This window comes from Grampus griseus, assembly GCF_964374135.1.
Source record: "Grampus griseus genome assembly, chromosome: 12".
Taxonomy (NCBI): domain Eukaryota; kingdom Metazoa; phylum Chordata; class Mammalia; order Artiodactyla; family Delphinidae; genus Grampus; species Grampus griseus.
In genome coordinates this window covers 64,376,647-64,391,195 of record NC_139006.1, presented here as the reverse complement: position 1 = coordinate 64,391,195, position 14,549 = coordinate 64,376,647, and the positions used below count along the sequence as shown (strand labels likewise).

At 50.3% G+C, this 14,549-nt stretch overlaps 1 protein-coding gene across 2 annotated transcripts in view; it reads right to left on the bottom strand.

The window, feature by feature from the left end:
• The window catches only part of CTIF (cap binding complex dependent translation initiation factor), a 230,860-nt gene that overhangs the window by 22,608 nt on the left and 193,703 nt on the right, over nucleotides 1–14,549 (bottom strand). The window lies entirely within an intron of this gene.

Sequence of the window (14,549 nt, the reverse complement as noted above, 5' to 3'; positions counted from 1 at the left end):
AACTGGAAGCCCCCCGGAGGACAGGCTCCAGGGATTCTCTGCAAGCTTTAATGCCTGTGGCTATTTTCTGGGGAGACCCCTGGAGGTGTTAGTCATCTCCCTGACTCCCCCCAAAACCCTGAGCATCTTTTTTTCCTTTGGGGCACACATTTTTTTCCTTCCAACCTCTCCTTTCAAAACGTTAAAAGTCCCTGGAAGGGTAACACCCTACATACACATCCCTCTTACCTAGAAAAGGGGGAGGTAGTCTGATTCCCTGAGGCCTGCCTTAGGAAAGTCCTGGGAGTCTGCGGAGGGGGTAGAGGGAGGGGGGCGGGCAAACCGAGGCGGAGGAGACATTCGGAGAGAGGAAATGTAATCAGAAAAGGGCCTCTTTTCTGGACGCCCCTCACTCTGGAATCCACTTCTCCTCACGGGCAAGAGGCAAGAAAGCCTCGGGCCGGTGGACCAGTGGTAGTCACCCTCACCGGGGGTCACCTCCGCTCCCCAGAGCCCACGACGCTCCCGCCTTGGGCAATGCCCCAGCAAGTCTCAGCCCTGGCCCTGGGATTCCAGGTATTTTCCCAGCCAGCCCCACCTCATCTAATTGCTTTCCAGTCAGCTAATCCTTGGCCCACGCCCTCAGCTCCAGCCAGGCAAGGCACCTCAGTGTGGCCAGCAGCAGCTCCTGAGACTTCCCACGGCCCGCGTCCAAGCCTGGGGCAGCCTCTCGACTCCCCTTGCCCAAACCACATCCTCCTCGCTCTTCCCCACACCTCCAGCTCTCCTCTGACTAACGTGTCCAAAGCAAGCCGGGCTCTGTCCAGTCCAGACCAAAAGCAGCAGACGAATTCGTTCCCTCCTGTCCCCCCCTCCCTCGAAACGCGCCATACCCTGGCCATCCGGGGAGGGCAATTAGCAGAAAGTAGAGTCGTACCTACTGTTCAATTCCCAGAGCTAATTGTTTTAAGCAGGGCTTCAGCCTTAATGAAAGGATAATTAGTTAGTGAATGTGTGTTTGCATTTCCTAAGTCTGGCTTTTAACCCTGGGAAACCAGATTCAGCCACTACTTTTATGTTGCAGTACCTCTGAGTAAGGGACAAGGTCTTAATTACAGAAATGGCTGTCCCGAGAACAACAGTGTAACCAAAAGGGCAATGGAAGAATGAGCTAATTGTGTCTTGCATGGCCTGGGCCTCGCTTTCTGTTTAGCCATTGTGAGCTGGAGCCGGCAGCTGCCTGCCCTGCCGGGGCTGCCCCTCCTCGGTCTGTGGACTCTGTTCTTAGCTCTGTCACGCAGCCTGCCGTCCTGGCCACCCACGACCTCTTTTTCCCCTTTCTGTGTTTTTCTTCTCTCTTAGCTTTTCCGCCTCCCCCTTTCACTCTCTCCATCTTTTTTTCATTCAAGGGTCACAAGGATTGCCTTCTGCAGACCCCATCAGGGACCTCTGGCCAACCGAGCAGTATCAGCATGTTGACTATGAGTTTAAAGCCCCAGCTCACACTGCCTTCCTTTGCTTCTGGGTGCTCAGAGAGAGAAGCTATAAAAATACTTCTGAGGCTCTGGGGATCCAGATACTTTTGGGATCCAGACTGTTCCAAAAGCCCGAGGACTCCAGAAGCTAGCCTCCAGACCTACATGGTTCAGTACAGGAGCTACCAGCCGCCCGTGGCCCCGAGCAATTGAAATGCGCCGGGTCCAAATTGAGAGTTGTTTTAAGGGTAAAATACACGTTGGATTTCAGGCTTAGTACAAAAAAGAATAATAGAAAAAAAACTCACTGATGCTTTTTAATATTGATTATACGTTGAAATAATACTTTGGATATATTAGATAACATAAAAGATATTGAAATTAATTTCACTGGTGCCTTTTAAAAAACGCAGCTACTAGATAAGGTACAGTGGCAGAGTGGCTGCCGTGACATTGTACTGGATGTGTTGCTCCATCGCTGGGATTGTGCTGTGACTGTCAAGGGCTAAGAGGTTTCGTTCTCCTCAGCGTTCGTGACTGTGGGTGTCCTCTCTCACCCGCTCCACTCCCCCACCTCTTGTGTCGAGGCCTCACCTTCTTCTGACCCTCACAGCACCCTCCTGTGCCCTGTGCATCCTCCTTACTCCTCCTCAGGGGAGAGGCAGGAGAGGAAGGCTCTGCTCCCTGATTGCATCTCCAGGCCCAGCTGAAGCCGGCATGGAACCCAGCAGTTGCTCACTCAGGGGCCCCTGCACAATCCCTTCCCCAAGGCTCTCGATCTATGAAGCAGGGCCAGAAGCCCACCCTGACTTCTCACGATGGTGGCTCATAGGATTCTGACTTTGGACAGGCTAATTAAATCTCACATGAAGCCTGGCAGACAGAAGTCGAGAAAAGGCCACTTAACTAGAGAGAAATGTGGGGACAGAATACGGGCAGCTTCATCGACTGGCAGAAGTTTCTGCTCACGTTCTGCGCACACTCCTTTGAGTTGGATTTCGGGGGGAGTGTTCCTCTTCCCTCCCTCATTCTGAGCTCATCTCTAGGGACCACGATCAGCCAGCCCCACTCTGCTTGCTCACCTTGCCTCTTCAAGGATTCTGGATTTATCTCCCCTGAGCAATCTTCCTCGATTCACTCTAGAAGGGTGACTGTTGTCCCCTGCTTTGTTCAGTCTAGACATTCTAGTTCATTAATTTATTCAACAGGATTTATTGAGCACCTACTATATGGTAGGCACTCTTCCAGGCACTGGAGGTATAGCTATGAACAGAGTAGACCAGCCCCTGCCTTTAGAGAGTTTCCACGCTAGTTGGGGAGCCAGAAAACAAGCAGATTAACAAAGAAAACTCTTAAAGTGGAGTCAGATACTAGTCAGGGTTATGGAGAAAAAGAAAGCAGGCTGTGAGGATTATCGTACGGGAGGGTCCCTCTGAGGAACTGACACCCAGAAGAGGTCTGGAAGGATACCTGGAAGGGCATTCTCCCATAAGGAACGGCAGGGACGAAGGCCCTGAAACTTCATCTACTGTGTTCCTTCACATGTTTTCTCATTAAGAAGCACTTCATTTTATACGATATGAATATGCTGCTGGCTGATCCCTTTACTCCATGTCTTTTGTTTTTCATGTCTTTGCTTTGTGTGTCCTGCTACATACAACGAAGGGAGGAAGTCAACTTGTAATTAGCAGATCTACTAAATTACGTTTAATCCTCATCCCGACAAGGAACTGAGGGCCAGAGTGGGTAAGCTGCCTGGGTCTGTCTAGCTCTGAAGTCCACCTCTCCCCACACACCCTTCTCTTCTGGCTACAAGAAAGGGCTGATCCTGGCTGGCCCAGGCCTCCGGTTACCTACCGATCGTTGCTGGCAGCACTGACAATGGAGCCATCGATAAGGAACTGGGCTCTGGCTAGGACTCGAGGTGGACAGAAAAGAGAAAAGGTGGTTCCTAACTTGCTGGTTTCCACACCAAGTGCTGCCTAAACGTCATCTCCTCTGAAGGTGGGGCAGCAGCGAGTGGGGCATCATCAGCTGCTGGCTTTCAATTCTTTGACCCTGAGAGCTGGAGCAGCGTAAAGAAAGATCAGTGTGGGTCCTGGAGAGACCTGCGGGTGATTTATGCACCAGCTCCCAGCACAGGGCACTTTGTGTTTCCACTTTTTCTCCCCAGTAGACAGCAGCTCTGTGAGGGCAGGGGCCACGCACAGCATGCTCGTGCCCAGGCCGCAGCAGCCCGCTCATCCCTTGGCACCCAAACTGCTGGGTGGAGGGGACCCGAGCTGGGGCAGGAAGGGCTGGCAGGGCTGGGATGGGGGATGGGCAAACCACGGGGAGACGTTTGTTGGGGGGCGCTGAGCCAGGATTCACTGGGGCTGCTTACAACCTCCTTGTGGGTGGGAAATAGGCAAATTTTGTTTTTGACTTCTGTGTCATCTCAAGTTACTGATGGCCTTTTTTTTTTTTACCCCACAGCTCCTGATTTCTTATCCTCTAAACATATAGGTCACTCCCGCTCCCTCCCAGCCAATCCCCACTCCCCCGCCCGGACCTAAACACTCACAAAGTGTCCCAGCTTGTCTCCCCACATGCTCCCCAGCTGGCTGAGCAGCCTCTGACATCAGCCCACTGGGAAAACGCCACTGGGACGGAGCGAGGGGAAGGATCCTTTTTTTCCAAACCCAAAGGATTCGAAAAAATCTATGGACAGACGCATGCGTATGTGTACACGTATATATGTGTGTATCTTGTACACAAACTCTAGCAAGAAACAATGCATCCTCCACCTTCCACTCGCCAGCTTAGAAAAAGAATCCACACCCCGGCCCCTCCCCGTCCCTGCCCGCCTTCTGCGCGACTCTGCAGAAAGCAGGGGCCTCTTGAAGTTCAGACATTAATTACTGAGTTAGAATATTTTTCAAAATTACAAGGCATGGCCCCAGGAGATAAGAGGAAGCTGGAGAGCGCGGAGCGCGGTGGGGAGGTGGGGAGAGCCGGTCCGCCCGGGCGGCGGAGGCGGGGCTGGGGGCTGGGCCGGGGGAGGCCCCGTGCCTCCAGGAAGAGCACCCCACCCCCAACCCGCAAGGCCAGGCGCCCCCTGCAGGCGGCGCCGGGAGAAGGCGAGAGGCCGTGCCGCAGGGGGCCTCCGTGGGGGAGGGGAGGGACTGGAGGACAGCGATGCAGGACGTTTCTTTCTGGCCCTGAGCAGAGAAGTTTAGCCAGCTGTACCTCTTACCTCTCCACTCGAGGGCTTAAACGTAAATTCCTGCTAGAAAATGTTTATGTTAATTAAAGCTGTCTTCTACGAAGGGGAGATAGATCAAATCAGTCCCCCTCTATAATTAGGAGGATTGATGGCGCTGAAGACTCGCTGGGAGGGAACTTGGAAGGAGTGGCAGCAATTCAATCTAACTTAAAAAAAAAATGTCGAATATTTGCTGTTTAAGAACAGCCGTTCCCACCTATATATCCTTGACACGGCTACCGAATTCTCAGAGAGCCACATCTTTTCTGCGTCTCTAAATTTTAGAGAAAATACTGAAAGCTTGCAACTGCACCACCTTCCAAAACGGAATTGAAGAGATATCCTCCTGAGCCATGTTGAGATGGGTTTGGAAATCTCTTGAGTTTTAAGACTGTTTAAAAACGGTTCTGGCGTGGAGACTGGTTTCCCTTTGGAAACCAGTGTCTGGTGGAAGCTGGTATTTTTATAACTCCAGGCTCTCTATCAGATCCTGTGTTACCATGGTTGCTAAGGAGAACACTGGCTTCAAATTTCACATTTCAGTTTGCAGAGTCTGGCTAAGGAAGTAGGACAGTTAAAGGGGGGGCTGGGGGAGGGTCGGGGGAGTGGGGGTGGGGTGAGACCTGAATTTTATCTTGAGGAGGCCTCGCCTCAGGTGGGGACACATCAGGGTGCTCGTGTGTGTGTGTGTGTGTGTGTGTGTGTGTGTGTGTGTGTGTGTGTGTGTGTGTGTGTGTGTGTGTGTGTGTGTGTGTTTTGGCGGGGGGTGTCTGAGTAGGTCAGCGGCATCACACCACAGAGTGACTTGGCTGCCGAGTGGAAGAGGGGGACGGCAGCTCTGGAGGGGACAAAAAACTGTGGGGAGTTATTTCTGCAGAGGTTACAGGAATGGTTGCTTAAGCTGGGTATTCATAGCAGCAGCTGCTGGACCTGCAGGAACTCTGTCGCTAAACCAGTGCCCAGGGGCTGTGTACCTGCCCTGGGAAAGCTGCAATCTCAGAGGAACATTCCAAGCGGGGTCTGTGCCTAAGACTAGGGCTGGAATAAACTGTTCATGGAGGAAGGTTCTCCTGAATTTTCAAGTTTTGTTCCAGCCCTTCCCTTCCTGCTTCTTAGCCTGCTTGATTGAAGGTTCTAGTCAGAGGGTTCTCGGCTAAGATGCCCTTGCCAGGCAGATCTTGTCTCATCTGCCTTCTGGGCACCCACACTCCCGCTTCCCACTCTCACCTTATTTTGAGCACTGTACTTTCCACCATGCACTGAGTTATCTGTGGGCCTCTCTGGCCAGGGAGTGCCCCAGATTTATTTGACTTTGTCTCAGCACATTTCTATCAGGAAAAGTGTCTGGGAGACTTTTCAGTTCAGTAAAGAAATAGCATTTTTCTCAGTGTTTGTTGAATGAATAAACAAACTCTCCTTTATGCTTTCCATGGTGTTGCTCTCCAGCTTAAAACACTCTCAGAGAGAGGTTCTTAGTATCACCTTGTGTCCACCAGAATTCCTCTGCTGGGAGCCAGTGCCGGCCCATGACCCACCCATCAGGCCGTCCCTTTACCACACCACACAGATGGGCCGCGCTTCATTCTGGCTACCCGCCCTCCGCTCAGAGTTTTCTTCCTGGGGGCCTTTCTCCTTCCCTGTCAATACCTGTCTGAAGCCCACTTCCCTTTAAGCTGTAGTCCCCCTTCCCCTTTGCCCCTAGCAGCTGCCCACACTCCTAAACTCCCTCCACCTCTATATTGTACAACCCATCATAAATGTTCACAGGTGCTTGATTTCTGGGGATGTGGTAGCCAAGTGGATTGTAAGCCTTTTCGGAGAGGATCACAACTTGTACTCCTTCCTTCTAGTACAATCAGGAAACTTTGCACTTCAGTAAGAAACTAGCTTTGTCTCAAACCAAGTCACTGCTTACTGAATGGACACAGAGTCCTGAACAAAATGCAGTCAGGGTTACATGATAGATGACACACAGCCTATCCTCAGGTACCAATGGAAGGTGGAAATGATTTTAAAGCAATCAAGAAGAAGTCACCAGGCATTCATCCAACCGCTGGTAAAGGCCATGTCCAGAGAGCGGGTGTTGGCAGGCCGGTGTGGATGCGAGTTCTGCAGAATGCTGCAGGAAGAGTAAATTGGCCCGGGGTGGGGACGCGGTGGGAAGTGAACCTGGTCTTGAAGGTGGGCTAGAGTCAGGCAGAAGGAGGAGGAAGATCACGCTCGAGGCAGGAGGAAAGTAAGAGACCTTCTGTGGAAACACGACAGGAACAGGGTGGCTGCAGCTGTAGGACTCAGGAGAGGTTCTCCAGGAACAGGGCTTGCGATCGTGGGGGGCTTTGGTGCCCAGTTAGGAGAATGGATCTTCCTTTCTGGGGCTCCTGTGATGCGATACTTCTCTCGAGTAGCGCCTGGAATACGGTCTGCTCTCAGCAGCAACTCCTATGTCAGCTCACCGAGGGGCTGTCACACACTACTTGCTTCACGTGAACAGCTCACTTTTTTTTTTTTTTTTTGCGGTACGCGGGCCTCTCACTGTTGTGGCCTCTCCCGTTGCGGAGCACAGGCTCCGGACGCACAGGCTCAGCGGCCATGGCTCACTGGCCCAGCCGCTCCGCGGCATGTGGGATCTTCCCGGACCGGGGCAGGAACCCGTGTCCCCTGCATCGGCAGGCGGACTCCCAGCCACTGCGCCACCAGGGAAGCCCCATCTCACTTATTTTAAGCCTTAAAACAAACACGCAGAATGAATTATTCCCATTATTCCCACACAAAGAGAAAATATTGAGGTTCAGAAAGATGAAGAATTAGATTAAAGCCCCACAGCTAGTAAGTGGCAGAGCTGGGATTCAAACTCTGGTCTCTCTGGCTCTTCCAGTGGTACCTTTCCACGTGCCCTCTGCTCATCAGTGGCCTCACAAAACGCACCTAGGATGCGGCTACTCGTGTTTCTGCACATTGGAGTTATATGGGAAGCTTAAATCTCCCCCCACTCCTGTGCCTCCCCAAAACCCTTCCCCAGAAAGTTTGATTTAATTGGTCTGAGAATTTGTGATTTTGTAAACACTTCCCAAAGATTAGAGGGGGCAGGGAGGGGGCAGGTGCTCCCCACACCTGCCAGGGATGCAACTGAGAGTCCTGGGCTGCATGGAGGATAATTTTGAGTCTCTGCTTCCCGTTAGGGTCCATCACCACCCTGGGCACAGCCGACCTTGGTCTCTTCCAGCCCCAGGGGGCCCTGCCTTGGCCCCAGCTGGGTGGCTAGACACAGCCCCATCTCCTGCTCTTCTTGGGAAGGGAGGAATGGTCCCACTGGAAGTTACCTCTGAGGAATGTTCTGCTTGACTCTCTCAGCCCTGTGAAAGAGTAGAGGATCTCCACCCACACCCACTTCATCTCAGCCTTTTCCGAGGTCAGATTTCCCCCTGGAGCCACACAATGTGAGCAATTGAATGCACGCTCACGCAAAATGTTAGAAAAGCGGCTCTCCCATTGTTGCATGGAGCAATTTCATTTCCGGAGAAGCCTGACTCGTTGCCCTCTGTGTTCTCCTCCGCAGCCAGCGGGCCTGCCAGCCTCCTCCAGGAGCCCCGCCAGTTGCATCCCGGGGGGAATTGTGGCTCAGAGACACCCCTCAGAGGAAGGGCAGGGAGGGGCAGACGGGGTTTCTGGTGCCTGGGGGAAGGAGAGCAAGGGAGCCAACCAGAGGGAGAGGTTGGTGGGGGTCACAGAGGGGTGCAGAGGGAGGAGAGATTCCTGACAGAGGCACCCCCTCCCTTCCTCCCTTCCTCCACTCTGACCTCTGGCTATGGTTGCCGGACTCAGAAGAGGGCAGGAGGATGGGAATGCAGAGAGGAAAGGTGGGATGTTTGGGGGAGGGAGGAAGGATGAGAGGGAGTGGATAGAAACGCCCACGGTGCATGGGGAAAGTCGGCTCAGAGGAAACAAATGTGAGGGGTTAAAATTCACTCCAGTATCCCCTGCAGAGGAAGTTTCAACAAAGCTCTTGAAGTAAGGGGCCCAGAAAGAACCATTCACTGATAGCCTGGAGGAGTCTAGGTACATCACCACTGGGTTACAGAGGTGGCAGAGAGCCTTGTAGGGTCAGGAAAAAGGGGGTGAGGGATGGCACTGGGTGAGCCAGACCCCAAACCTGCCAGGTCAGTTCCAGGTGAGACGGGAGATGATAAAACCCTTAGCTCAGGCCACAGACACTGATTACAGCCCTCCTGTGTGTGGAACCCTTGCAGTCACAGTTTGGCTGAGGACCTCAGCAGGATGAAGGGGTTCTTAGAATGCTATTAAAAACAGCTTGAGGGATGTCTTAGCATTTGTTTGTGTCTTTAATTTCTTGCACCAGTATTTTGTAGTTTTCAACGTACAAGTCTTTCACTTGCTTAGTTAAGTTTATGCCTAAGTATTTCATTCTTTCTGATGCTGTTGTAAATGAGATCATTTTCCTAATTTCCTTTTTTGGATAGTTTGTTATTAGCATATAGAAATGCAATTGATTCTTTTGTATGTTGATCTTTATCCTGCAAATTTACTGAATTCATTTTTTAGTCCTGACAGTTTTTTGTGTGTGGAGTCTTTAGTGTTTTCTATATACAAGATAGTGTCATCTGCAAACAGACAATTTCACTTCTTCCTTCCTGATTTGGATATCTTTTTATTTCTTTTTCTTGCCTAATTGCTCTGGCTGCGACTTCCAGTACTATGTTGAATAAGAGTGATGAGACTGGGCATTCTTTGTCTTGTTCCTGATCTTGGATTAGAAGACTAATATATTTAAAATGTCAATACTACTCAAAGTGACCTACAGATTCAGTGCAATCTCTAATCAAAATTCCAGTGTTATTTTTCACAGAAATAGAAAAAAAAAAAATCTAAAACTCATACGGAACCACGAAAGACTCCAAATAGCCAAAGCAATCTTGAAACAATTTGAAAAAGAACAAATCAGGAGGCATTATACAGCCTGATTTGAAAATATATTACAGGGACTTTCCTAGTGGCACAGTGGTTAAGAATCTGCCTGCCAATGCAGGGGACACGGGTTCAATCCCTGGTCGGGGAAGATCCCACATGCCGCAGAGCAACTAAGCCCGTGTGCCACAACTACTGAGCCTGCGCTCTAGAGCCTGTGAGCCACAATTACTGAAGCCCACATGCCTAGAGCCTGTGCTCCGCAACAAGAGAAGCCACCACACCATGACGAAGAGTAGCCCCCGCTCGTCGCAACTAGAGAAAGCCTGCATGGAGCAATGAAGACCCAATGCAGCCCAAAATAAATAAAATAAATAAATTTATATAAAAAAGAAAATATATTACAAAGCTACAGTAATTAAAACAAACATATAGACTAATGGTACAGAGTTGAGAGCCCAGAAATAAATCCATGCATGTATGGTCAACTGAGAGGGAGTGGATAGAAACAAAGGTGCCAGGAAAGCACAATGGGGAAAGCATGGTCTCTTCAACAAATGCTGTTGGGAAAACTGGATATTCACATGCGAAAGAATGAAACTGGATTCTTAGCTTATACCTTACACAAAAATAAACTAAAAAGTGGATTAAAGATTTATAAACATAACTCCTGAAACTATAAATCCTTGAAGAAAACATAGGGGAAAAGTCTCATGACATTGGTCTTGGCAGTGATTTCATGGATATGACACCAAAAGCACAAAAGCAAAAACAGACAAGTGGGACTACCTCAAACTACAAGGCTTCTTACAGCAAAGTTAACGAGAGAGTGAAAAGGCATCCTACAGAATGGGAGAAAATATTTGTAAACCATACATCTGATAAGGGGTTAATTTTCAAAAAAATTTAAGGAACTCTTACAGCCCCAAAGCAAAAGAAACTAGTAACCAGATTTTTTTAAATGGGCTAAGGATTTGAATAGACATTTTTCCAAAGAAGACATACAAATGGCCAACAGGCATATGAAAAGATGCTCAAGGTCACTAATCATCAAGGAAATGCAAATCAAAACCACCCCACACCTGTTAGGAAGGCTATTTTATATCCATATATATATATATATATATATACATATGTAACTACAAAATATTAAAACGTGTTGAGAAATTAGAACTCTTGTACATTGTTGATGGGAATACACAATGGTACAGCTTCAATGGCAAACAGTAGGAAGGTTCCTCAAAAAATTAAAAATAGAACTTCTACAGTATATCATCCAGCAATCCCACTCCTGGGTATTTCTCTAAAAGTACTGAAATCAAGATCTGGAAGAGATATTAGCACTTCCATGTTCATTGCAACACTATTCACAGCAGCCAAGATGTGGAAATAATCTAAATGTCCACCGAGAGATGAATAGATTTTAAAATGTGATCTATACACAATGGAATACTACTCAGCCTTAAAAAAGAAGGAAATTCGCAAATGGGACAACATGGTTGAATCTGGAAGACATTGTGCCAAGGGAAATAAGCAGTCACAGAAGGACAAATGCTGCATGTTTCCATTTATATGAGGGATCTAAAATAGTCAAATTCATAGAAACAAAGAATAGGATAGGAGTTGCCCGAGGCTGTGGGGAGGAGGAAGTGGGGGGTTGCTAATCACCAGGTATAAAATTTCAGTTACGTCAGATGAATAAATTCTAGAGATCTGCTGTACTATACTGTGCCTACAGATAACGATACTGTACTGTACACTTAAAAAGTTGTTATGAGAGCAGATCTCATGTTAAGTGTTCTGACCACAATAAACATTTGAAAACATTAAAAAAAATTCAAAAGAGCTCATGAGGCAAACATGAGCTGTAAACAGTAGGGCGAGGAGACTCACGCGGCTTCTGGTCACCCGTACTACTCCTCACTCACTTGGAAAACCATCTTGGCAGAAACGATTTGCTCTTAAACAGTTAAAGAGCTTGTTGAAGATTATTCTTCTCCATCCCTCGAAGAGGGATCTCTGATTGGCACATGATCTTTATGGCAAAAACAGGATCAATCCCACAAAGATCTATTTGGCTTCCAACACAGAGTAGGCGCTGGGGTATGGACGAGAATAGAATAAGAGCAGCTCCCGCTCTGCTTGTAAGGCAGTGAAGCAGGGTGTTTAGGAGCAGGGACTCGGGCAGTCACGTCTGGATTCCGATGCTGACTCTGCAGCCCGCTAACTGTGTGGCTATGAGCAAGCTGTCTGATCTCTCTGTTCTCTGGAAAATGGGGATGATAATCTTCAGGGTGTTGCCCGAGTTAAAAGACAAGAGAATGCATTAAGTGCTTTGGACAATGCCTTCCACTGTACTGTTATCTATACTAAAAAATCCTCTAAGGTGATGTAAAAAGGATTGGAGCTATAAGGATGGAGTGCACTGCCTCGCTCAGGAGGGAGCTCCTGGTACACTCGGCTGGGGGTGGGGACAGGGGAGGTTCCAGAAGAGGTGGCTTGAGCTGGGCCCGGAAGGAGGTGTTTTAGGGCCAGGAAGAGAGAGACTCCAAGGATGGAGTCCAGGATTTCAAGCTTGAGTGACTGAGAGAGGGTTAATTCAACTAGGTCAGAGTGTGGAAGGAAATGCCCAGGGGCCTCGCTCTAGGGCAGGGCATCTCTCAGAGAGCTGCCTGTCCTCCAGCCTGAAGGGGCTCAGGGGCTAAGCACACGTTCAATCTGGGTAAGCCCCTCATCCACTGAAGGCGGCCTCCATAAGCATGAAGACCCCGAGACTGAGGATTTTGTATCTTTCCCTTAGGTTTGTTGCAAACGAAACTCTTCGCACCAAGATGGCCCGTGGGTTTGTGTTTGACTCGGGGGCATCAAGGAAAGGGGAGCAGGGGAAGCCTTAGGGGGTGGTGCCGAAGCAGAGGGTGGAGTGGGTGTCCCACGACACTGAGAAAGGGCAGCTGGGGAGTCCTGGGGCTGCTGTCTGGCCACAGTGGGGCAGGAAGGCTGGGTCTGGGCCACGTGAAGACAGGGAGTGAGCAGGAGGGTTTGGGGCACCGCTGGCACAACCTGTTGGAAGGCTCGAGGCTTGACTTGGGACGTGTCTAGTGGGCAGCCAGAGATGCTGGCCTGGGGATGGTTCAGGAAGCTGGGATGACCTCAGGGCAGGGTGGGCCCTGTACATTTGGGGTCAGCCATCTGCATGGCCCCGGGGGAAGAGCCTAAACTTGTCCAGCACAGAGAAAGGCAGCGGCAGTGATTTTGGCTTCTAGAAACGTCCTAGAGCTGGCTCAACCTGCTTTGGGACGTGGGTCAGGCCTGGGTATGTGTGTATGTGTCATAAGGTACAGGAGGCAGCAGCTGACTCTAAGAATTCAGGGGTCTCCCCATGTGGCCTCAAGCAGATAGTTTGGAACGTGGGGCGGTGGTTTCCTCTTTTACAAAATGGTGAAAACCACTGATCATTTATTTACCCTTCAAGTTTACGGTGGGCCTGGCGGGGTCTGTGTGAGTTTAATGCAACAAACAAGTGTGCGTCAGGGGAGGCTCCTGATTCCTGGTCTGTGCAGACCTCCCGGCACTTGCCGGACTCACACCAGAAGGTTCGCACTACCTCAGGTGTTGTCAGAAGTGTCCCAGCAGCCAGGGCCAGGGCTCGGCTGTAGCCCTGCTTCCTGCTTGGGGGAGCAGGTGACAGCAACACCAGGAGGTGCCCAGATCACGCAGAGGCAACATGTTGGGGCAATCCAGGTCACCGCCCTAGAACAATGCTGCTCCCTGCCTTCAGGTGGGTGGTCGGGGTGCAGGGCAGCTCAGGCAAGGATGAGAGGACTCCAAGAGGGCTACCTTCAAAGCATCCCAAAGGGGTGCAAAAAGCATAGCCATGGCCCATCTTGGTACTTCTTTCTGAGCTGAGGACACTTTGAGAGTGAACTCAAGTTGGAAGAGGTCATTGTCTGAATCTGAGAAACAAGTCTGAATTCAAGTACATTTGTCAAGAAACATCTCTGGCCACGTGAAGTGGTAGAGGCTGACAGGGCCACCGAGCACCCAGGAGAGGCCTGTGTGCTCTGCTTTCATGCAGATCCACGCAGTCTGGAATGAATGTGCTATTTTCCTATAAATGGATGCTTCAAAAACATTTACAGATGCCCCCTCCTTTCCCTTAAACTGCTCTATTATCTTTCTTTCAGAAACACAAAAGTGTCTCTTGACCGCATACCTCCCCTTTAGCTGACAAGTTGTCTTTCCCTGCGGCCTTTCACAGAAGCACTTCTCCAAAAAGGTGTCCACACTCACGCCCCCACCTCCACCGACTCCCCAACGAGGCAAACGTAGCTTCTGTTCTCACTCCACTGACACCGTGGGGCCCCTCCTTGTTGCCAAACCCAGGCCTCTTCTCTGTCCTGGTCCCGCTGATTCCCCAGAGGCTGTTCCTCTTGGGATCAGCATCTTGGGATCAGCTGCTGAGGGTGGGAGGGGACCAACACCTGTGAGGTGTGGGCTGGCCCCACTGGACAAGGGCTGTGATGACTGTGCCCTCCTGGCTTGTTTCCAGCCTCCCGGCCACTCCTTGTCCAGTTCCCCTCCTCCATCTCACCCCACCCCCACCCCCCACCCCTGGGTGACCCCATCCAGTCCCCAGCACCAGATACAGGTCGACACTTCACACAACGCTGAAGCCTGTGTCCCCAGGGATGGCCAACAGGCCACCCAAACTCTTGGTTTTCATCCACACTCTACTTGTTTCTCTTCCAGCTTCCCCGTCCCAGGAAATGGTGCTAGCAGGGTGGTAGATGAGGACCCTACGTCACTTCCTCCCTTCTCTGTATCTCATGTCAGCAAGTCCTGTTGGTTCTAACTCAAAGATATAACTGGAATGCAACTGGTCCTCCCCCTCCTCACTCTCATGACTGGGTTTTGGGCCACCAGCCTCT